General features: G+C 41.1%; 1 long non-coding RNA gene across 1 annotated transcript; it reads right to left on the bottom strand.

Annotated features, from left to right (window-relative positions):
* Window positions 1–345: 345 nt before the first annotated feature.
* Window positions 346–10,527, bottom strand: LOC132344766 (uncharacterized). The gene is made up of 3 exons (XR_009493719.1): window positions 8,071–10,527; window positions 3,067–7,290; window positions 346–501 (listed from the first exon to the last, which is right to left on the bottom strand). It is a non-coding gene; the product is annotated as an uncharacterized lncRNA (long non-coding RNA).
* Window positions 10,528–24,339: the final 13,812 nt, after the last annotated feature.

The raw sequence follows: 24,339 nt of genomic DNA, 5'->3' as shown, positions 1-24,339 counted from the left end.
ATATGGACCACTTTGTTTCTCTCCACTTCCCCACAGTGCTCCATATGCCATTCCACCCCATCATCAGAGAAGTGGTTTTCAGAAACAAGACCAAATGCATGTTAACATGGAGACAAAGCAAAAGCCTCCAGAGAGAAGAATGGAGAGAACAAAGTGCGTCCATATAGGCTTGAAAGTTCTTCCTTTACATTTTTCCAAATCGATATTCAGAGCTACAGTGAAGAATGCCAAACAATTAACTCATTCCCATCATTCACTCTGCCAGGTTGGAGAGAAGAAATAATGTTTTTAGCTACATGGTTTTGGTTCGGTAATGCTCAGTCATGCTGACCTGGTCACCTTACTATCTTCCTTGGATGACCATATGAGCATCACTTTCTTTTGAATCTCTGTCTTGCTGCTGCTGGGAAGTGACCGGTTCAGACCAACAGGCGTATTGCCTTCGGTAAATACCCGAGCTTTGTGCTCTTCTTTGTAAAGACTTCACTTTATCAGTGTGCTCTAAAATTGACAACAACATATCAGTGGTCCCAGTATCAGAAGTAGTCCTGAGTAAATATGACTAATGAAGAAACATCATTCTTTATAATCTAAACATACATGCATCATAGAGCTAAGAAATGGCTGAGAGACCTCACCATGACTCCACTTTTCATGAAATGAGAGGTCGAGAGCAGTCACAGACAAGAAACCAGGGAAAGGGTCTGGATGTAGAGTGCAGTCTGTGATGTTAGGCTGTGTTCTACTTGGTTCAGGTTAGGTGACCTGGGACAAGTGGCTTTTTATCCCCAAGTCTCACTTCTCTGCTCTGCTCTATGAGTACAATAAACCCTACCCTGAAATCTACCCTGATGTGACAGTTCAAGGGTCAAAGGTGATCTGCCTCCCTGAAGGAAGAATTAGAGAAATGAAAGGTAAGTCTTATGAAAAGATCCAAGATGGAACCTGGAGAGATATAATATGGAGAATACCCTCCCCCAAAAAAGAGAATTAAAGGTGATACAATGAGTATACCTAATACATGGTTAATGTGAGCCCCATAGAGAAGGAAAGTGAACAGGGGAGAAGTGGTATTTGAAGAGAACTTGGCTGAGAAGTTTCCAAATGTACCAAGATATCAACGTAGGATAACAATATTAATAGGAGGACTTCCTTTGTGGTTCAGTGATTAAGAATCCACCTGCCAATGCAGGGGACACCAGGGTCCCTGGTCTGCGAAGATTCCACATGCCTCAGGACAACTTAGGCCCTGTGCCACAGAAACGGAACCTGTGTTTTAGAGCCTATGAGCCAAAACTACTGAAGCACATGTGCCCTAGAACCCGTGCTCTGCAACAAGAGTGCAACAAGAGAAGCCGTGGTAATGAGAATCCTGTGCATTGCAACTAGATAGTAGTCCCTGCTCATTGCAACTAGAGATATCCCTCACCCAGCAACAAGTCCCAGCACAGCCAAAAATAAATAAATCAATTTTTAAAAGACCTATATTAATAGGACAAAAAATATGCTTTACGGAAAAACATCCTTAAAAGAAAAGACATGCATTTCCACATCATGTAACAAAAACTCAGAAAATTTGTGACCTAAAGATCCAAACTAAAGAAATATTATAGGCTCTTCTTTGGGCAGAAGAAACATCACCCTAGGTGGAGCCACACAGATACAGGAAAGACGAATGACATTTGTGAATATGGAGGAAAATTTAAATGAGTATTGACTATATAACACAATGATAATAATTTCCTTCGGGGATTTATATATAGAGAGTATGAAAATGCGTGACAATAAATGTGGAAGCAGTTTATGGAATCAAAGTGTCTCAAAGCCCCATAACTGAGCAGTTTTAGGAACTAATTAACTAATATTAGACTGTGAAAAGGCAAAAATGTACATTGTAATCTGAAGGGTGAACACTACAAGAATAGCAAAAGAATGTTTACCTCGATAACCATGCAAAGTAATGATTTGATAGTTAAAAATATTCACCATATCAAAGGAAAAGAAAGGAAAAGGAACTTAGAAGAGGCAACAATAAATACACAATAATATGATATACACAAACCAAATTATATCTATTTTTATTTTAGAAGATTCAGGCGAAATACTCCAAATAGAAAGACAGATTGTATCAGACTGGACAAGAAACCTTTCCTCAAATACTCCTGAAAAGAGACATATGCAAAATTTAATCATCAGGAAAATTAGAAAATAAAAAATTGCAAAATGTACACCTTTTCACATTAACCTCAGAAAACTGCTATAACCATATCAGTAAAGGAAAAGGTACACTTTAAAAGGGAAATTCCTTTATGATAACAGGTTCAGTGCAATAAGAAGATAGTAATATACATTCTAAATTTGTATGCCTCTTAAAGCCAGCATACAAAGCAAAAACTGACAGAAATAATGGACAAATCCACAGCCACAGTGGGAAATTTTAACACATCCCACTGAGTGACACATAAAATGACAGACCAAAATCTCAGCTAGAGGGAGAGGATTTTAAAATCTGACTTAAACAAATTAATTTAATTGACGTAGAACAATGCACATGACTACTCATCAAACATTCCAGAATATATCACATGCCCGGCAATAAAGCCTCAAGAAGCTTCGAAGGGCTAATACAATTTACCCTAACTGTTAACGTAATAGCCAGTAGTAACGGTCGGGTTTCTGCCCCTCCCCCACCTCTAGTATAAATCCAAAGAATATTAGTTTATATAATCCTACCCTCCACCTAGGTGACCCTCGCCACTCTCCAAACCCTAGACCTGAGAAGATAACATGACTCATGCCTTTTCTTAGCCAGAGAAAAATTCAAGTCAGCAACGGCCATTTTCGTCGGAGGGGAGGTTTACCACATGGAATCGAGATGGGTGTGTCAGAGCCCGCTTGGCCCATCTCCTCAAGAGACCGGAAAATAGTCAGTCTGGGCTCTCTCCCCACTTTCCCTGAAGAACAGGCAACTGGTTGGGGGTCCTGTGCTTTGGGGTGTGGGAGGGAACCCAGAACCCTTCCTGCTTTGGGGGGCTCTGAAGAGAAGGTCTCACACAGACCACTCACCCATAGGGTGGCCTGAAGGCAGAGATCTGTCACCACCGTCCTCACAGACTGCCCTGGAAGAGAATCTGTGGGTCTGGAGCTGGAAGCTTGTAGAATATCAAGGAAAACTGCTGAGGTAAGAAGAGTGCAAGCCCCAAACACCTTCGTCACAGCCACACAAACAAGATGGCGTCTTAACAGCCACACAAACAAGATGGCGTCCTAACAGGAAGTCCTTTCCCCAAGGTCATAGAGGAGGAGAGTCTTGGGGGCCAGAGGAGACTTAACTTCCTGTACTTACTGCCCTCTGAGTTTGCTACCAGCATAACATCCAAGGAACTCTTTCCAACGGTACCACCCCTGCAGAGGAGGCCAGCTAGAATCAGGAGGCTTAGGGATCTTGGTGATGGCACCCCACTCCAGTACTCTTGCCTGGAAAATCCCATGGACGGAGGAGCCTGGTAGGCTGCAGTCCATGGGGTCGCTAAGAGTCGGACATGACTGAGCGACTTCACTTTCACTTTTCACTTTCCTGCATTGGAGAAGGAAATGGCAACCCACTCCAGTGTCTTGCCTGGAGAATCCCAGGGATGGGGGAGCCTGATGGGCTGCCGTCTCTGGGGTCACACAGAGTTGGACACGTCTGAAGCGACTTAGCAGCAGCAGCAGCAGCAGCAGGGATCTTGATACTTGTAGCTACAAATACAGAGAACCCTCTGTCCCAGTTGCTGCATCAGCTACATTACACTGTGTTCCTTCATTCTGCAGACCCAGAGAACTGGAGGGACAGCAGCAGGAAATGCGCGGTCCTTGCTACATTACATCTGTTCTTTCATGTATTCCTCACAAGGGGACGTTGATACCAGAATCATCAACTTTCCAAGGTTGCTGAGGCTTATTGAGGTGCTGCACTTGTTTAGGGTCATCCAGATGCTACTGGGAGAAACAGGCCGGAATTGAGCTCCATGGACTGGAAGATGCCTTCTTGAAGCATAGCTTTACTAAATACTTGGTGCAATAAAGGGGTTTTTCTGAAGTTTATGCAAGTGTAGTGAAGTGAAGTCGCTCAGTCGTGTCCGACTCCTCCGTCCATGGGATTTTCCAGGCAAGAGTGCTGGAGTGGCTTGCCATTTCCTTCTCCAGGGGATCTTCCTGACCCAGGAAACGAACTCGGGTCTCCCGCATTGCCAGGCAGACGCTTTACCGTCTGAGCCACCACCTGACTATTCTAAAAATAATCAGGTGGCTAGAATTAACTCTAATCCATTCCAAAGAGATCATACCAAAACAACAAAAATCCTTGAAAATAAAAAGGAAATACCAAACAGAGCTTGGTGGGTCACTGCAATGACAGTAGAAAAAAAAAAAATTAGTCTTTCCTTTAAAAAAAAAAATAGCCAATGTAGGCAGATATCCCCTAGTGCAGGGGTCCCCAGCTCCTGTTGGGATCTGGGTTGCACAGCAGAGGGTGAGCCTAGGGGGAGTGAGCAAGGGAAGCTTCATCTGCTGCTCCCCACAGCTCTCCATTGCTCACTTTACTCTCTGAAACACTGCCTCCGTTAGAGCCAGAACTGTAGATATGAAAGTCTCAAATCAGAGGGTTTCTAAAGAAGAAAGGAAGGAAAAGCCTGGGCTCTAGTTCATGAGCTAGAATTTTCTGGAATGTTTAATATCTTCCTCTCCAGTTCTCTGTGCCCTGAAAGAAGTACAATGCCTGAGAGAGATGAAGAAAATCTACACCTGAGTGTGTGAACATCTGAGGTGAGGGAAATGTAAGACGCAAATGCATACGAATACACGGATACATTGTCAAGTCAAAAGTTGAAGAAGTTGACTTTTTATTAAACAACCACATGTGAACATTTTTATAACATGTAAATATATTGGACCTTTTTGTCAATTAGTTGTTGTTTTCAAGTGTTCCTCTTAACAAATTAGCCTAATCAGAAATTCTCAAACATTGAAAATGTATATCTGGAAAATAAAATTATTCTCAACCTTCCATCTACACGATCACATTATCATGACCCACACGTACCCAAGGTATCCAATGTAAACAATTAGTGCACATTTTCCAGATGTGTTTCTCTTATGGTAATGCATATACCTATCTTAAAGGATTTGTGTAGGTATGTAGTTCTAGATATAATATTGTTTATAATTTTCCATTACAGGGACTTCTCTGATGGTCCAGAGGTTAAGATTTTGCACTCCCAATCCAGGGGCACTGGCTTGATCCCAGGTTGGGGAACTAAGATCACACATGCCACAAGGTGCAAAAATAAATAAATAAAATAAAATTTAAGTTACCTATGCAAATGTATGCAAATTAATTTTTAATTTAATATGACATCTTCAGATTTTCATTTCTTCAGTTCATGGTTTGGCATATTTCCAGATGTTTACTGAAAAGCATTTCGTTTTTTAGATGAATTATTTGTGGGTTTTTTTTTGTCTTTTCTCTATTGATTATCAGAAATCCTGTTTGCTCTTGCACATGAACACAAAAGCTGTAATACTGTTTGAAATGTTGTCTCCAAACTTTTCAATCTTTTACATTTTTTTCTTTTGACAGTAAAAAAATTCCTTTAATTTTCGTGGGTTATTTTTAAATATAAAAATAAAGGGCTTCCCAGATGGCGCAAGTGGTAAAGAACCTGCCTGTTAATGCAGGAGACACAAGAGACACGGGTTCGACCCCTGGGTCAGGAAGCTCCCTTGGAGGAGGGCATGGCAACCCACTCCACTGTTCTTGCATGGAGAATCCCATGGACAGAGAAGATGGGCAGGCTGTAGTCCATAGGGTTGCAAAGAATCAGATGCAACTGAAGCAATTTAGCGTGCATGACTGAAAAAGTGAGTAATGCATAGGGTTGCATTGAGTACTAGTCCACTGGGAATTCTAGATCCAAAGACTTGAGGGCCTCATGACAAAATGGAAAAGAGCTTTAGCCCAAAATCTACATTGATTAATAATGGGGAAAATATTTGAATCTGTGTTTGCCTATACAAGATACCATGTAAAGTGCATCTGGCCTAATATAACTCCATAAATGACCATTTCCTTCCCTCCATGGAGTCTAATTTCCTCTGCTTCAACCTGAGCCTCACACAAATCCTTCAGGACACTTCAATTCCTGGGGCCCTATATCCAGGGAGTGGATTTCACCTATCTTCAAGACCAAGACATGGGGGAGAAGGTTGTTTGAGGACCCTATCAACATGGCATTGACACCAGGACAACCAAAACTAGATCTGAGAGGCAAGAAAAGCTTGGAACTCTGTTACAAAATTAATTAGAGCAATTGAAGTGAAGTGATAAAAAGCCCATGTCTCTCCCAAACAAAAATGTCACATACAAAATAAATCAAATTATTGGCAAAATATTAGGAACATATTTTAGAGCACATGGTTTATACTATATAATACAAATAAATCTGATCAGTAAAGAGGGTCATTTAAAGTCTCTTAAAAACTTGAATGAGAACTATGATTCACAAACATATAAAGATCAAACAAATACAAAAGCAGTTATATTGGAAGTATATATGAATGTACATACATTTACATATGTATATTTACATAAACATACATACATATATCAACATAGATATATAGATACAGAACTTAGTATATATACATACTGTGAACAACATGTGGAAGAACGGATATGCTCATGTAAATTTACTTATTTAATACTGTACACAGAGAAATATATCTGGGGAACAAAGTAAATTATCAAGAATACATTTCGTGTTATGGAAAAAGATTAATAAAACATAAAAATTACTTTATCTATTGTATACACATCCCTGCATTTCATTAGTTTTGAAAAGAAAGATATTAATTTGAAGTCAGAAAAGTAATTAATGACAATTTTTATAACATTATAGTATAGAACTAGTTGTGAATTTCATTTCAAAAAACAATTTATGTGGCTTAACTGTGTTTATATATGAGTCGATAATTTTTTTCACACTACACTTTCTCTTTACTCTTTTAATCACATGTATATCAGTTTCCTGTCACAACAGGGAGGGAGAGGCTGAAGAAAAGTTCTTGCCAGTAGATTTAATGTACATGGGCTCTGACTCACCCTTACTGATTCATTTAACCATAAAATCCTACCAGATATTTCCTAGTGATGGGCATCTTGCTCCTTTCCTCCTTCCAAGGCTTTTATTCCAGATATGTTCACCAGGTGGCACAGATCTCCAGTTTTTGAATTTTATCCAGTGAGAAGTGCTATTTGGGAAAAGGAATGAAAAATGTTGTAAAAGTTGCTTTGCATTGCGAGTAGTGGGAGAATATATAAAATAAATTCATGCTCAGATTGCTTTGCCTAACAATTTTCTTCTCTGTGGTTTCCCACATAGAAATCATAGTAATAATATGACTCTTAGAGAACAACTGGTTAGTATATGCCTGAGGTGGGAGCAAGGAAGGCAGAAGGGGTTCATGTACATCTCTCTACAGCTGTCCTGTTAAGGTTCACAAAGTTTTTCCCTGAGTGATAGACTGATGGGTAAGGGATTTCCACTCTGGATTTTCCAAAGGGATGAACCAGATTACAGGGTATGTCCTTCCTGTTATATTTGGCTCGTCTCCACCCTTACCCCTTTTGCTGGCTAAAGCCTCCTTAAGCTCAGATCTCAGCTTAAAGATCACCTCATGTGAGAAGTCCCAGACACACCCTACTGGTTTGATTACCACTAGGCATATAATGGGGGGCTTCCCTGGTAGCTCAGATGGTAAAGCGTCTGCCTACAAAGCGGGAGACCTGGGTTCAATCCCTGGGTCGGGAAGATCCCCTGGAGAAGGAAATGGCAACACACTCCAGTATTCATGCCTGGAAAATCCCACGGACCAAGGAGCCTGGTGGGCTACAGTCCATGGGGTCGCAAAGAGTCGGACGTGACTGAGCGACTTCACTTCACTTCACTTCAGGCATATAATGACTCCACCACATTTGTCATCTCCAGACACACTTTGCATGTGAAAGGGGACCGAAGGCTGTGAGCGCACCAGTTTTCAGAGGCTGTAGCATCACATAGTGGACTTCAGATGCTGAACTTTTCAAATATCTTGTCTGAAGAGTCACCGAAAATTCACTGTTCCACTTTGAAGGGGGATGCTGGGGACACTTCAGCAAAGGAACTGCAGCATCGTTCCTCAGACAAAAATCAGACTCTGTATTTCTGAGAACCTGTGGCAGCTGGGGATTGTTTCTCCTTCTGTAAAAGAGCCCATGGTAGCAATGTATTGACAGTCTGTCAGTTTTAGTGGATTGGTTTTGCGTGGCAAAAACCAAATGAATCTTCCTGAGGTAGAATTGCAAGTCTTAAAATTTTTGAATAATTTGTTTTGTGGAATACTCTTAAATATATTTCAAAATATTTAAATGAGCTTTGAAAGTAATAAAAAAAAAACTAAAGAAGGAAGAAAAATGTTCCATTAACCTCTGATGAGATATCACCATTTTTATATTCTCATTAATTATGTACATAAAATGACACTGGCTTATCTTTAATCTACATATAACATTTAATCCTTTTGACATAACTACAAACTCCACATTGTGATTCATTCCTTATAGGTGACAAAACTGAGCCTCAGCCAGACCTGACTGAGACTCAACGCTCTGGGTGACCTTTACTGTCTTGTGGTTTCAATAAATCCTGACAAGGACCGGTATGAAGGAGAGAGTGGTCACTCCCTGGATGGGGAACCTGAGGTTCGGGACCTACTTTAATGGCCTACACTGCTGCACGGCATGCTCCTACTCATTGGCTGGTTCCAGACTGGGACCCACGTCTTCTGAACCTAAACTTTATTCTTCCTACCAATTCACTCAACCTTGCCTCAATTATAGATACAAGTATATGTTGGAAATATTGTGAATTGGTTGCACACCATTGCAAGAAAGCCCATATGGCAACAAAGTGAATAACATAAATTTTTTGGTTCTCCATGTCTTATAAAAATTATGTCTATACTGTACTGTAGGCTATTAAGTGTACAATAGCGTTGTCTAAAAAACTAAGTGCATATCTTAATTAAAAATACTTGATTGCTGAAACTTGCTAACAAATATCTGAAAGTTTAGAGAGCCATAATCGTTTGGCTGGTGGAGGGTCAGGCATGTGTTTTGATGGCTGCTGACTGATTAGGGTGGTGGCTGTTGAAGGTTGGGGTGGCCATGGTAACTTCTTTAAATGAAACAACACTAACGTTTGCTGTATCAATTGACTCTTCTTTTTCAGAAACAACTAGCATGCAGTGTTGTTTGTTAGCCTTTTACCCACTGAAGAATTTCTTTCAAAACTGGAGTCTATCCTCTCAAAACCTGCCACTGTTTTATCTAATATTCTAAATCATGGAATATTCTAAATCCTTCATTGTCATTTCAAAAATCTTCACAGCATCTCCACCAAGGGTAGATTCCTTTCAAGAAACCACTTTCTTCACTCCCATAAGAAACAGCTCCTCGGGGTTAAAGTTTTATCATGAGATTGCAAAAATGCATTCAGGTATTCAGGTCCCTTTTCTATTTCTAGTTCTCTTGCTATTTCCTGAAACCATAAAACTCCCAGGTTTTATGAATAGAAGAAAAAGCTCCTTGGCATTGGTCGTGGCAGTGATTTTTCGATATATTACAAATGCACAAGTAACAAAAGCAAAAACCAACAAGTGGGACCACAAAACAAAACATCTTGCACAACAAAAGAAACAGTCAACAAAATAAACAGGTAACCTGTGGAATTGGAGAGAATCTTTGTAAACTGTGTATATAACATGCAATTAATTTTCAAAATATGTAAGGAAATCACACAACTCAATATAGAAAAGTCTGAGTAAAATTTGGCAAATGACCTAGAGAGATATTTTCCCAAAGATTATATATAAATGGTCAACATGTATATGAAAAGGTGCTCAATATCATTACAATTGCATAAAGAAGAATAAAATACCTAGAAACAGATTTAACAAATGAGGTGAAACACCTCTATAGTGCAAACAGTAAGACACTGGTGAAAGAAAATGAAAGAGGCACAAATAAATGGAAAGATAGTGCATCTTATGGATTGAAAATCTTAATGTTGCTAAAATGACCATAACACCAAAGCAATCTACAGATTCAAATCAACCTCTATCAAAATGACAATGACATTTTTCATAGAACCAAATCCAATAATTCTAAAATCGGTAGGGAACAAAAGATCCTGAATAGACAACAATCCTGAACAATCTTGATGTTCACTGGAGCCATCAGAGATTCCTGAAAGAGGAACTAGGCCTGGGACAGTGGGCAAGACTAAAGGAGGGGTGGATGGAAGGGAAGAGATGGGGAGTCCACTCTGCCTGGAGTGAAGAGTGGGGGCTCCCAGGTGAGCACATAAGGCTGAGAGGTAACTGATGGGACACTCCTGGGCACTGAGGCTATCTGGGTGTAGGACTGATTGGGGAAGGACCATATTTGCTTCCATGGACACTACACAGCCCCTTCATACACTGAAAAGGCACAACGATGGTAAGGAGTAAAGTGCCCCACATGTCTGTCACTGGTCCACGGAGCAGAGAGGGACCAGGTCCACTGAGAGTAGGGAAACTGTGCTGATACTCAGTTCCCTGAACCTCCTTGAAAGTAGGAAGCAGACCTAAAGGGGAAGAATTCATGAGTAAGAGATGCCCCATGCCATCTGGAAAATATACACCCTCTTTAATTTCTCTCTGTCCCCAGACCCCAGGGACTCCATCTGCCAGTGAGGTCCTACCTGCCTCCTGGAGTCACATTCCTGGCCAGAACATTCTGTCCACCTGCTAGCTCTCTGGTTTGTTCCATCTCTGCATCGTCGCTGACATCACTCAGGCTTTTCTCCTCCTTTGTTGTCTCAAGTCCTTTCATCAGCTCAGTGAGGTGTATCACAACACAGCACTGCCGTGACAGTTCAGTTCAGTTCAGTTCAGCTGCTCAGTCGTGTTCGACTCTTTGTGACCCCGTGAACCACAGCACGGCAGGCCTCCCTGTCCACCACCAACTCCTGGAGCCTACCCAAACTCATGTCCATTGAGTCGGTGATGCCATCCAACCATCTCATCCTCTGTCATCCCCTTGTCCTCCTGCCCTCAAGCTTTCCCAGCATCAGGGTCTTTTCAAATGAGTCAGCTCTTCACATCAAGTGACCAAAGTATTGGAGTTTCAGCTTCAACATCAGTCCCTCCAATGGACTCCCAGGACTAATCTTTACAATGGACTGGTTGGATCTCCTTGCAGTCCAAGGGACTCTCAAGAGTCTTATCCAACCCCAAGATAACCCCAAATTTAATATTCACCTTCACTATCATTTACATTTTTTTTTTTTGCACTTTGCATTTCTGCAGAGCTAAAATCTGATAGCCACAACCTGGTCTAAGAAGACAGTGACTGAAAGGAGTGTGTTTTCCTGTATCCAGACTAACACACAGACTTTTGGTCACTTTATGGATGCCTCAATTTTGAAGGTGACCCAATTTTGTATTACTAGTGTTGGGCATGTGTATATTTTCCTTTCCTGGGATTATTTTAGGTGCCCCAAAGAAGGTGTCTGCTGTACAAAAACGATCTTAATGACTGGATAACTGCGATAATGTCGTCCCTCACCTACAGCCAGACATCTTGAAATGTGAAGTCAAGTGGACCTTAGGAAGCATTACTAGAAACAAAGCAAGTGGAGGTGATGGACTTTCAGCTGAGCTGTTTCATATCCTAAAAGATGATGCTGTTAAAGTCCTGCCCTCAATATGCCATCAAATTTGGAAAATTCAACAACGGCCACAGGACTGGAAAGGGTCAGTTTTCATTCCAATCCGAAAGAAAGCCAATGCCAAAGAATATTCAAACTACGGCACAATTGCACTCATTTCACATGCCAGCAAGGTAATGCTCAAAATCCTTCAAGCTAGGCTTCAAAAGTATGAGGACCAAGAATGTCCAGATGTACAAGCTGGATTGGCAAAGGAACCAGAGATCAAACTGCCAACATCTGTTGGATCATAGAAAGAAGATGGGAATTCGAGAAAAGCATCTACTTCTGCTTCATAGGTAACGCTAAAGCCTTTGACTGTATGGATCACAACAAACTGTGGAAAATTCATAAAGAGACAGGAATACCAGAGCACCTTACTTGCCTCTGGGGAAACCTGTATGCAGGTCAAGAAGAAACAGTTAGAACCAGACATGGAACAAAGGACTGGTTCCAAAGTGGGAAAGGAGTACGTCAAGGCTATCTATTATCACCCTGTTTATTGAACTTATCTGCAGAGTACATCATGTGAAATGCTGGGCTGGATGGATCACAGACTGGAATTAGATTGCAGGGAGAAATATCAATAACCTCAGATATGCAGATGATACCACTCTAATGGCAGAAATCAAAGAAAAACTAAAGAGCCTCTTGATGAAGGCGAAAGAGGAGAGTGAAAAAAATGGCTTAAAACTCAACATTCAAAAAAATGAAGATAATGGCATCTGGTCCCATCACTTTATTGCAAATATATGGGGGAAAATGAAAACAGTGTTAGATTTTATAGTCTTGGGCTCCAAAATTAGTGCTGATGGTGACTGTAGTCAGGAAGTTAAAAGACATTCACTCCTTGAAAGTAAAGCTATGACAAACCTAGACAGCGTATTAAAAAGCAGAGACATCAGTTTGCCGACAAAGGTCCGTATAATACTATGATTTTTCCAGTAGTCATGCAGTGATGTGACAGTTGGACCACGAAGAAGGCTGAACGCCAAAGAATTGATGCTTTTGAATTGTGGTGCTATAGAAGACTCACGAGAGTCCCTTGGACAGCAGGAGATGGAGCCAGTCAATCCTAAAGGAAACCAACCCTGAATACTCACTGGAAGGACTGATTCTGAAGCTGAAGCTCCAGTATTTTTGCCACCTGATGTGAAGAGCCAACTCAATGGAAAAGACCCTGATGCTGGGAAAGATTGAAGCGGGAGGAGAAGGGGATGGCAGAAGATGAGATGGTTGGATAGTATCATGGACTCAGTAGACATGAGTTTGAGCAAACTCCGGGAGATAGCGGAGGGCACCGGAAGCCTGGTGTGCTGCAGTCCATAGGGTTGCAAAGAGCTGGACATGAGCAATTACTGAACAACAACAAGGAAGGTACTTCAAAGGTGCTTTCATTTACCTCTGTTGACTGTTTATGGGGACTTTGAATGATCCTGGGACTAAATTTTCCCTGAAACCTGCCCTTTGAACATTTGCCCCTCTGGATGTTCATGAAGGCTCTCAACCTTTCCTGTCTCTGTGGTGTTCACTGCTTTGCTAACTGGGTGGTTAAACCCACGAGCTTGCCTTCATTTCAAGAGAGTTTATTTGGAAAGGACAGAGTGATGCATGTTGAGAAACTACTGTCAACTCAAGACCTTAGTTAAAATGCTGGGAAGTGGAGACCCTTCCTAACTGTTGAATGTAACATTTGTTTAGAGACAGATTCCCTTCTCTTAGCCATGTGATTTCCCTGAGGCTGCTCAATTGGGATGATCATACGGCAGAGTCATAAATGATTCCTGGGTCCACAACTATTACCTATCTGTGTGAGCAGGTATACCTCATCTTTGACCCCTGGTGTCCCCTTTCCTTGGGGCACCTCCTACATGCTTGATCCTCCTGGCAAGTGTGCTGGGCTGAATGTACCCACATGCAGCATGTGGTCATCTTGTGGTCTGGGGGCCCGAGGGATGTGTGAACAAATTGTGGCATCGGGTGTTCAGGGGGTTACTGGGGTGTGTTAAGGTGAGGCTCAAACTGGGGGGCTGGTGACAGCTTTCCTTGGCAAAGCCTCCTGGGCTGGGGCAGCCAATCGTGGCCTGCTGAAGGCTTTGAAGACCCCCACAGCTCCCCTACTAGGCAATGAGCCCCCTAGGCCCTCTTGCTGGCTTCAATTTCATGGTCCACCCCATCTGGAGCCAGCTGGGATATTTTAAACCTTCACACCCTCGATCTTTGGCCTCATTTAAGCTTCTAGATATTGGGGAGGGGTGCACTGAAATGGACCTTCAATGTCTGAGTGCAAAGGACAGACCCCAGAACTTCCTCTGCACCCCAAGTTTCTGCAAGGCCCCCCAGGCTGCCCTTCAAGACCCATTCCCTGCAGTTGGGCCTGGCCCACCTCTCACAGGCTGCAGGTGGCCAGGCTTGTGGAGGGAAGCTGAGAGTGGGAACAGCAGATGACTCCCGTGTTGGGAGCCTGAGGATTCCCTACGTCAGTTCAGTTCAGTCACTCAGTCGTGTCCGACTCTTTGCCACCCCGTGGACTGCAGCACGCCAGGCTTCCCTGTCTATCACCAACTCCTGGAGCCTACTCAAACTCATGTCCATTACGTTGGTGATGCCATCCAACCATCTCATCCTCTGTCATCCCCTTCTCCTCCCGCCTTCAATCTTTCCCAGCATCAGGGGATTCTCCAATGAGTCGGTTCTTCCCATCAGGTGGCCAAAAGTATTGGAGCTTCCGCCTCAGCATCAGTCCTTCCAGTGAATATTCAGGACTGATTTCCTTTAGGATGGACTAGTTGGATCTCCTTGCAGTCCAAGGGACTCTCAAGAGTGTTCTCCAAACCACAGTTCAAAAGCATCAGTTCTTCAGCACTCAGCTTTCTTTATAGTCCAGCTCTCACATCCATACATGACTACTGGATAAACCATAGCTTTGACTAGACAGACCTTTCTTGGCAAAGTAATGTCTCTGCTTTTTAATATGCTGTCTAGGTGGGTCATAGCTTTTCTTCCAAGGAGCAAGCGTCTTTTCATTTCATGGCTGCAGTCCCCATTATAAGCATGAATGTTTTTGATGGTCCAATTGTTCTATCTTTGGTCAGTGGGAGCCCCTCAGGTTATTTTTCTTTTTGATATAATTTCTGTTACGAGAGTTCAGTCCAGACCCACCTTGTACAATCCTTACCTAGACCAGAAATCAGGCATTTCTCCAGGAAGCCTGGTGCCTTTCAGTGGGAAATGTGTTTAGAAAATTCAGTGCAGGGACTACAGTTGCTGATTGCTACTAGATTGGTCAATGTTTCTTGCCCCTTTCAGCGAATAGAGCTAATAAACCTAGATCTCATAGTCAGAAAATCTACATCATTGTCATGCATCCTGGGTTGCTCTTCTGTCCCCTTATAGGTACACATTTTTATCATCAATTGTATTTACTGCCCAGTTTAGAGAATATAAGAACAGATAACATACATTTGTTTCTCCTTTCAGATGTAAAAGTTGTCATACTTTATACCAGTGCTATCCAATAGAAATTTCTGTGGAGCTAGGAAAATATTCTGTATCTGTGCTGTTCAACATGGCAGTCATTAACTAACATTTTATTCAGGAATTGAACATTTAGCTACTAAAACGTGGCAACTGTGATTGATTTGTAATTTTAATTTAACTTACTGTAAGTAGTTACTTGAGGCTAGTAGCTATCCTATGGGACAGCAGCAGCTCTACACACTTTTCTGCACCTGTTTTTTTATATCACTAAAAGTTTTATCCTGGCAATGACTCCATAGCAATAGAGAAAGAGAGTTTTATTGGTGTTTTTTTTACTCTTATTGGTTTTTATAGCTGCATAGTCCTTTTGGATGTAGATGGACCACAGTTTATTCAACCAGACCCTCGCAACAGGGGGCTGGTTGAATATATATGTTGTATATGTCTTGTTTCTTATCTTCTGCTGTATGCATTATTCTGGCAGGAATGATTTTGTACTTATGTCTTTTTTTTCTTTTTGCATTGTTAATTTAGGGTAGATTCTTAGAAAAGGCACTGCTGATTCCAAGGGTAAGTACTCTGGTAATTTCATTACATCATAACAAATACCCTGGTTAGGAATTGTACCATGTCACATTACCACCAGCAAAAATGTACATGTCTCCCTATTTCTTCACAGACTATGTAAATGATGAGAAGAGGCATCCTGATTTTTCCTCTTTGCATCTCTTAAGAGTTAGGTTGAACAGTTTTTAACATGTTGAAGGAACATTTTTTCGGGAAGTACTTCTTTGTATCTAGTGTGCTTTCTCTTTCAGAATGTTCTCATTGGCCTTTTCTTTTTCATAATCTTTCTACTACAAGTAGATAAACTTTGTTAGTTACATAAGTTGTATACTTTCCCCAATGTGTAACTTTTCATTCTACTTTGCTTGTGAGATTTTTCACCATGCAATTTTTAATGGAATCAAGTGTTACCAGGGTTTTCTCTTACTGCCTCTGGATTTGAAGTCATCTTTGGAAAACTTTTCCCGAGTATTAGCTTATAGAGGAATTTACTGTGGGTGTACATTTGTAGCCAGGAGAGAGAGAAAGGGATCATATTAGAGTGTCAGGTGTAAGAGGAACCCAGAAAACAAGTGACCATCGTGTGAGAAATCTGGGAAAACCATTTCACTAAGTCAAGAGAGTTGGGCATTTGGACCAGAGTCTTCATGCTGTGTTTGTCTTAATAGCTCAGTCTCTACTCTTTGCCATCTCTTATGGATACATACCAGGCTCCCCCCGACTGGCAGAGAACATCTTCATGAAGCAGGAATTCTGTGTCATCTCAAATGGACCTGTCAGATGACTAAATGGATAGAACCACCCTCTTATCTCCTCAGGGGTAATAAATTCCAAACCAATTCCAAAGTGTATCATTCTGACAGAACAAAAGAAAGGGATACCTCCAGCTGGATCTGGTGAGAAGAAGCAAAACTGAAACCAACATTGATCATCTCATCCTTGACTCTCTGAGTGATGTCCTGTCAGGAAAGGTAATAGACAGCTTATTAGTCCTATGCCAAAGGATGGGGGTTTGAGTTAGGAGGTGCCACAGTCTCTTGTGTTACAAGCTCTTCCACTCAGCTACATCATTTCTTATTTCCATGATGGTTTCCAGGAGTCAAAGTCAAGCTCAGACTCATTTTGCTTAGAATGGAGCCTGAGGTCATACCCCAGGGATGGCCACTAACATCCATCTTGTTTCCTGTGGGCATTTCCAGGTACGCAGGTCTGCAGATAAGAGAGAGGCTGAGATGCAGATAAGGAATTGGACTGACAGTTCCTGGCAGATAGTACTCACACAGTACACATAATACCTCAGTGAGAAGCAGGATAGAAACTACACACATATCCTGTTAGTCTTTTTACACACGTCTGAATTTTCAAAGAAAGTTAAGGTCCCGTTGTACCTACTTTTGTCTTTGGGAAACTTTTTACTTTGAAAAAATGATGTCTTTTCGTTGAGGGAGAGAAAGAAAAATATGTAGAAAATGGAGAGTGCTGCCACCTGGTGAACAGAGTCAGAACTGCAGGTGTGAATGTCTGAACTGGTGGCTGGCAAAGGATGGGGGATGGAAAAGAGCCGTGGTATTGGTGTGGAGTTGAACGGATTCCCCTCCACAGGCCAAGATTTCTAGACTTCACACTGGCAGCAGTCCTTCTGTGTTTATGCCCATGCTGGGATCTTCAAGCCCGGGGACTGGAAATCCAGCCTCCTAGTGAATTGAGTAGAAAGCTGCACGAATTAGTGTATGGATAATTGATATAAACAATTTGAGACAAAAAACACATATAAATACACACACATATAGAAAACTGTCAAATACATTGTTTTCAATGCCTTCTGAAACAATGAATATATGAATGTTGTATCTTTATCAGGGTGCAATTTTTTGTATTTTCAACATTTTATTCAGTAAATTACATATTGAAAACACCCTAGAAATGTAACGTTATAAAATTAAAACATCCTCTATCTTTGACAATGCATATTCACCAAATAATCATTACAGAGATCTGTTTAATACCTAAGTCAATGAATGTATTTCTACACTATTGTGACTCAGCTGTTGATAAACCTGTTTTACAAAATTTCTCTTAATATGTTAAGTCACCAATTAATACTTCTCTTTGTTTAACACATATGGAAAAAATAGAGACATGAGTTTCTCTTAACTTCTTGGTGCCTACTTTCCAGATTTTTCTCTGCATGTAATGCACTAACATATTTAATCACACTCATACACCCATGCTGATATATATTCTTTGCAAAAAAAAGCATCATATTTTTGGTACATCATGACAATCCTGTTCACTTAATATGATTTAGTTCTTACTTATTTACATAGTTTTTTTCTTTTCAAGTGTTTTTGTGCACTCTTGATATCATTGACCTACTCTATAGCTTAAGAAATCTATATGTGAATATAATATCTTCCAGGTGTTTACACATCTTTTAATGTTGTTATGCAGAGGGTATCCAATACTTTGTAATGAGTTTTAGTGTTTTGCATGTTCTTCACATTGTTTTGAAAAGAACAACTGAATAATGATGCTTCCTGGGATGTCGAATGTCAGTTAAAGTATAAAATGGGAAATGCTGAATCATTTTTGTAACTCCCGTTTATGAATCCTGAAGTAGTAGTTAATAATGCTGTTTCCTAGGTCATGTTACTTAACTTTTACATTCTGTTCCCTGAAATGAACTGAGCAAGGTAGCAGGATAGAAGATTAATCTATAGGAATCTATTGCATTCCATTACACTAATAAAGAAATATCAGAAAGAGATTGCAAAAAAAACAAACAAACAAAACAAAACAGCAATCCCATTTAAAATGCCATCAAAAATACCTAAGAATAAACTTAACCAAGACATAAAAACTCTAAAACCTTGATAAAATAATTGGAAGAAAATTCAAAGAATTTAAAAGATATCCCATGATCTTAGATCAGATCACTTAATATTATAAACATGTCTATACCTCCCAAAGATATCAACAGATTTAATGCAATCCTTATCAAAACAACCTATGACATTTTCACAGAACTAGAACAAATATTTCAAAAATTTATATGGAACTACAAAAAGACCCAGAATTACCAAAGCAATCCTGAGTTAAGGAACAAAGCTTGAGGCATAACCCTCCCAGACTTCAGGCTATACTAGGAAACTACAGTCATCAAAGCAACTTGATACTGGAACAAAAGCAGACATATGTATCAATGGCAGAGTAGAGAGTCCAGACATAATCCCACGAGTGTGTGCCTGCGTGCAAAGTCACTTTAGTCGTGTCTGACTCTTTGCAACCCCATGGACTGTAGCCCACCAGGCTCCTCTGCCCATGGATTCTCCAGGCAAGAATACTGGAGTGGGTTGCCATGCCCTCTGCCAGGGCATCTTCCTGACCCGGGGATGGAACCCACGTCTCCTGCATTGCAGGAGGATTCTTCACCTCTAGTGCCACCCGGCAAGCCCAAACCCATGCACCTATGGTCAATTAATCTTCAACAAAGGAGGCAAGAATGTACAATGGAGAAAAGACAGTCTCTCCAACAAGTGGTGCTGGGAAAACTGGACAGCTACATGTAAATCAGTGAAATTAGAACACCCCCTCGCACCATATACAAAATAAACTCAAAATGGTTTAAAGACCTAAATATAAACTCTTAGAATTCTGAGACCAGAAGCAACAAACACTCTGACAAAACAATCATAGCAATATCTTCTTAGATCAGTCTCCCAAGGCAAAATAAATTAAAACAAAGATAAACAAATGGAACCTAACTAAACCTAAAAGGGTTTGCACAGCAAAGGAAGTCATCAGCAAAATGAAATGACAACTTATGGGATGAGAGAAAAATATTTGAAATGTCGTGGCTGTCAAGGATTTAATATCCAAAATGCACAACTCTATAACAAAAGGTAAACAACAAAATGAAAAAATGGGGAGAAGATCTAAATATTTTTCCAAAGAGATGCAGATCTCCAAGAGGAACTGGAAAAGAGGCTCAACATAAGTAAATATTAGGGAAATGCAAATCAGAACCACAATGAGGTTATGCCTCACATGGGTCAGACTGGCTATCATCAGAAAGTCTACAAATAATAAGTTCTGGAGAGGGTGTGGAGAAAAGGGACCTTGATACACTGCGGGTGGGAATTAAATTGGTGCAGCCACTATGGAGATTGGTATGGAAGTACTTGAGGAAGCTACAAATATAGCTACCATAGGATCCAGCATTTCCACTTCTGGGAACATAGCCAGAAGAAGAGAAACTGTCATTCATAGCAGCACCATTTACAGTAATCAAGACACTCAAACAACACAAGTACCCATCAACAGATGACTAGCTTAAGAAGATGTGATATGATACACACACACACACACACACAGTCACCCAAACAGTGGACCATCACTCAGCCATAAAAGGATGAAATATTACCATTTGCAGCAACATAGACAGACCTAGTGAATATTATAGTTAGTTAAGTCAGTCAGAAAGAGAAAGTAACTATGATATGATATCATTTATATGTTGAATCTTAAAAATCATACAAATGAATCTATATTCAATACAGAAACAGACTCACAGACAGACAAACTGAGCTTATGATTACCAAAGGGGATAGGGAGTGGAGAGGGACAGGAATTAATAGGAATTTGGGGTTAACAGATACAAACTCTTATCACAAAAAGGGTAACCAATAAGGAATTACAGTAAGGTACAGACATTATGCTGATTAATTTATAATAATATATGGATAATATTCTGAAATACATATATATATATATATTATCCAAATTGCTTTACTGTACACCTGAAAATAATGCCCTACATCAGCTGTATCTCAATTTAAAAATTCACACACAAAAACTCTCTTTCTCACTGTTTGTGAGTGCATATTGGCCTTGAAAAGAGATTAGGGCTGAATGAGATAAAATGTAAAACAGGTTTCATATAGTAGCTGTGAACATGTTCAGTTCAGTTCAGTTCAGTCGCTCAGTCGTGTCCGACTCTTTGCGACCCCACGAATCGCAGCACGCCAGGCCTCCCTATCCATCACCAACTCCCGGAGTTCACTCAGACTCACATGCATCGAGTCAGTGATGCCATCCAGCCATCTCATCCTCTGGCGTCCCCTTCTCTTCTTGCCCCCAATCCCTCCCAGCATCAGAGTCTTTTCCAATGAGTCAACTCTTCACATGAGTTGGCCAAAGTACTGGAGTTTCAGCTTTAGCACCATTCCTTCGAATGAAATCCCAGGGCTAATCTCCTTCAGAATGGACTGGTTGGATCTCCTTGCAGTCCAAGGGACTCTCAAGAGTCTTCTCCAACACCACAGTTCAAAAGCATCAATGCTTCGGCACTCAGCCTTCTTCACAGTTCAACTCTCACATCCATACATGACCACAGGAAAAACCATAGCCTTGACTAGCTGAACCTTTGTTGGCAAAGTAATGTCTCTGCTTCTGAATATGCTCTCTAGGTTGGTCATAACTTTCCTTCCAAGCAGTAAGCGTCTTTTAATTTCATGGCTGCAGTCACCATCTGCAGTGATTTGGGAGCCCAGAAAAATAAAGTCTGACACTGTTTCCCCATCTATTTCCCATGAAGTGATGGGACCGGATACCATGACTTTGTTTTCTGAATGTTGAGCTTTAAGCCAACTTTTTCACTCTCCTCTTTCACTTTCATCAAGAGGCTTTTTAGTTCCTCTTCACTTTCTGCCATAAGGGTGGTGTCATCTGCATATCTGAGGTTATTGATATTTGTCCGGGCAATCTTGATTCCAGCTTGTGTTTCTTCCAGTCCAGCGTTTCTCATGATGTACCCTGCATATAAGTTAAATAAACAGGGTGACGATATACAGCCTTGACGAACTCCTTTTCCTATTTGGAACCAGTCTGTTGTTCCATGTCCAGTTCTAACTGTTGCTTCCTGACCTGCATACAAATTTCTCAAGAGGCAGATCAGGTGGTCTGGTATTCCCATCTCTTGAAGAACTTTCCACAGTTTATTGTGATCCACACAGTCAAAGGCTTTGGCATAGTCAATAAAGCAGAAATAGATGTTTTTCTGGAACTCTCTTGCTTTTTCCATGATCCAGTGGATGTTGGCAAATTGATCTCTGGTTCCTCTGCCTTTTCTAAAACCAGCTTGAACATCAGAAAGTTCACGGTTCACATATTGCTGAAGCCTGGCTTGGAGAATTTTGAGCATTACTCTACTAGCGTGTGAGATGAGTGCAATTGTGTGGTAGTTTGAGCATTCTTTGGCACTGTGTTTCTTTGGGATTGGAATGAAAACTGACCTTTTCCAGTCCTGTGGCCACTGTTGAGTTTTCCAAATTTGCTGGCATATGGAGGGCAGCACTTTCACAGCATCATCTTTCAGGATTTGGAATAGCTCAACTGGAATTCTATCACCTCCACTAGCTTTGTTCGTAGTGATGCTTTCTAAGGCCCACTTGACTTCACATTCCAGGATGTCTGGCTCTAGGTCAGTGATCACACCATCGTGATTATCTGGGTCGTGAAGCTCTTTTTTGTACAGTTCTGTGTATTCTTGCCATCTCTTCTTAATATCTTCTGCTTCTGTTAGGTCCATACCATTTCTGTCCTTTATCGAGCCCATCTTTGCATGGAATGTTCCTTTGGTATCTCTGATTTTCTTGAAGAGATCTCTAGTCTTTCCCATTCTGTTGTTTTCCTCTATTTCTTTGCATTGGTCGCTGAAGAAGGCTTTCTTATCTCTTCTTGCTATTCTTTGGAACTCTGCATTCAGATGTTTATATCTTTCCTTTTCTCCTTTGCTTTTCGCTTCTCTTTTTCACAGCTATTTGTAAGGCCTCCCCAGACAGCCATTTTGCTTTTTTGCATTTCTTTTCCATGGGGATGGTCTTGATCCCTGTCTCCTGTACAATGTCACGAACCTCATTCCATAGTTCATCAGGCACTCTATCTATCAGATCTAGGCCCTTAAATCTATTTCTCACTTCCACTGTATAATCATAAGGGATTTGATTTAGGTCATACCTGAATGGTCTAGTGGTTTTCCCTACTTTCTTCAATTTAAGTCTGAATTTGGCAATAAGGAGTTCATGGTCTGAGCCACAGTCAGCTCCTGGTCTTGTTTTTGCTGACTGTATAGAGCTTCTCCATCTTTGGCTGCAAAGAATATAATCAATCTGATTTTGGTGTTGACCATCTGGTGATGTCCATGTGTAGAGTCTTCTCTTGTGTTGTTGGAAGAGGGTGTTTGTTATGACCAGTGTATTTTCTTGGCAAAACTGTATTAGTCTTTGCCCTGCTTCATTCCGTATTCCAAGGCCAAATTTGCCTGTTACTCCAGGTGTTTCTTGACTTCCTACTTTTGCATTCCAGTCCCCTATAATGAAAAGGACATCTTTTTTGGGTGTTAGTTCTAAAAGGTCTTGTAGGTCTTCATAGAACCGTCCAACTTCAGCTTCTTCAGCGTTACTGGTTGGGGCATAGACTTGGATTACTGTGATATTGAATGGTTTGCCTTGGAAATGAACAGAGATCATTCTGTCGTTTTTGAGATTGCATCCAAGTACTGCATTTCAAACTCTTTTGTTGACCATGATGGCTACTCCATTTCTTCTGAGGGATTCCTGCCTGCAGTAGGAGATATAATGGTCATCTGAGTTAAATTCACCCATTCCAGTCCATTTGAGTTCACTGATTCCTAGAATGTCGACATTCACACTTGCCATCTCCTGTTTGACCACTTCCAATTTGCCTTGATTCATGGACCTGACATTCCAAGTTCCTATGCCATATTGCTCTTTACAGCATTGGACCTTTCTTCTATCACCAGTCACATCCACAGCTGGGTATTCTTTTTGCTTTGGCTCCATCCCTTCATTCTTTCTGGAGTTATTTTCCACTGATCTGCAGTAGCATATTGGGCACCTAATGACCTGGGGAGTTTCTCTTTCTGTATCCTATCATTTTGCCTTTTCATTACTGTTCATGGGGTTCTCAAGGCAAGAATACTGAAGTGGTTTGCCATTCCCTTCTCCAGTGGACCACATTCTGTCAGATCTCTCCACCATGACCCCACAATCTTGCGTTGCCACACGGGCACGGCTTAGTTTCATTGAGTTAGACAAGGCTGTGGTCCTAGTGTGATTAGATTGACTAGTTTTCTGTGAGTATGGTTTCAGTGTGTTTGCCCTCTGACGCCCTCTTGCAACACCTACCATCTTTCTTGGGTTTCTCTTACCTTGGGCGTGGGGTATCTCTTCACGGCTGCTCCAGCAAAGCGCAGCCATTGCTCCTTACCTTGGATGAGGGGTATCTCCTCAGCGCCGCCCTTCCTGACCTTCAACGTGGCATAGCTCCTCTAGGCCCTCCTGTGCCCGTGCAGCAATCCAGGTCCTCTTTCCAAAGAGTAACAGCTTGTGCTGCCTCCTGGGTTCAGTTCAGCACCTCAGGAATCAGGTAATCATTGTAGCCC

The sequence above is a fragment of the Bos taurus genome, unplaced genomic scaffold, assembly GCF_002263795.3.
Source record: "Bos taurus isolate L1 Dominette 01449 registration number 42190680 breed Hereford unplaced genomic scaffold, ARS-UCD2.0 Leftover_ScbfJmS_2182_1813_891_820, whole genome shotgun sequence".
NCBI classification, from domain to species: domain Eukaryota; kingdom Metazoa; phylum Chordata; class Mammalia; order Artiodactyla; family Bovidae; genus Bos; species Bos taurus.
This window is presented reverse-complemented; position numbering and strand designations above follow the sequence as displayed.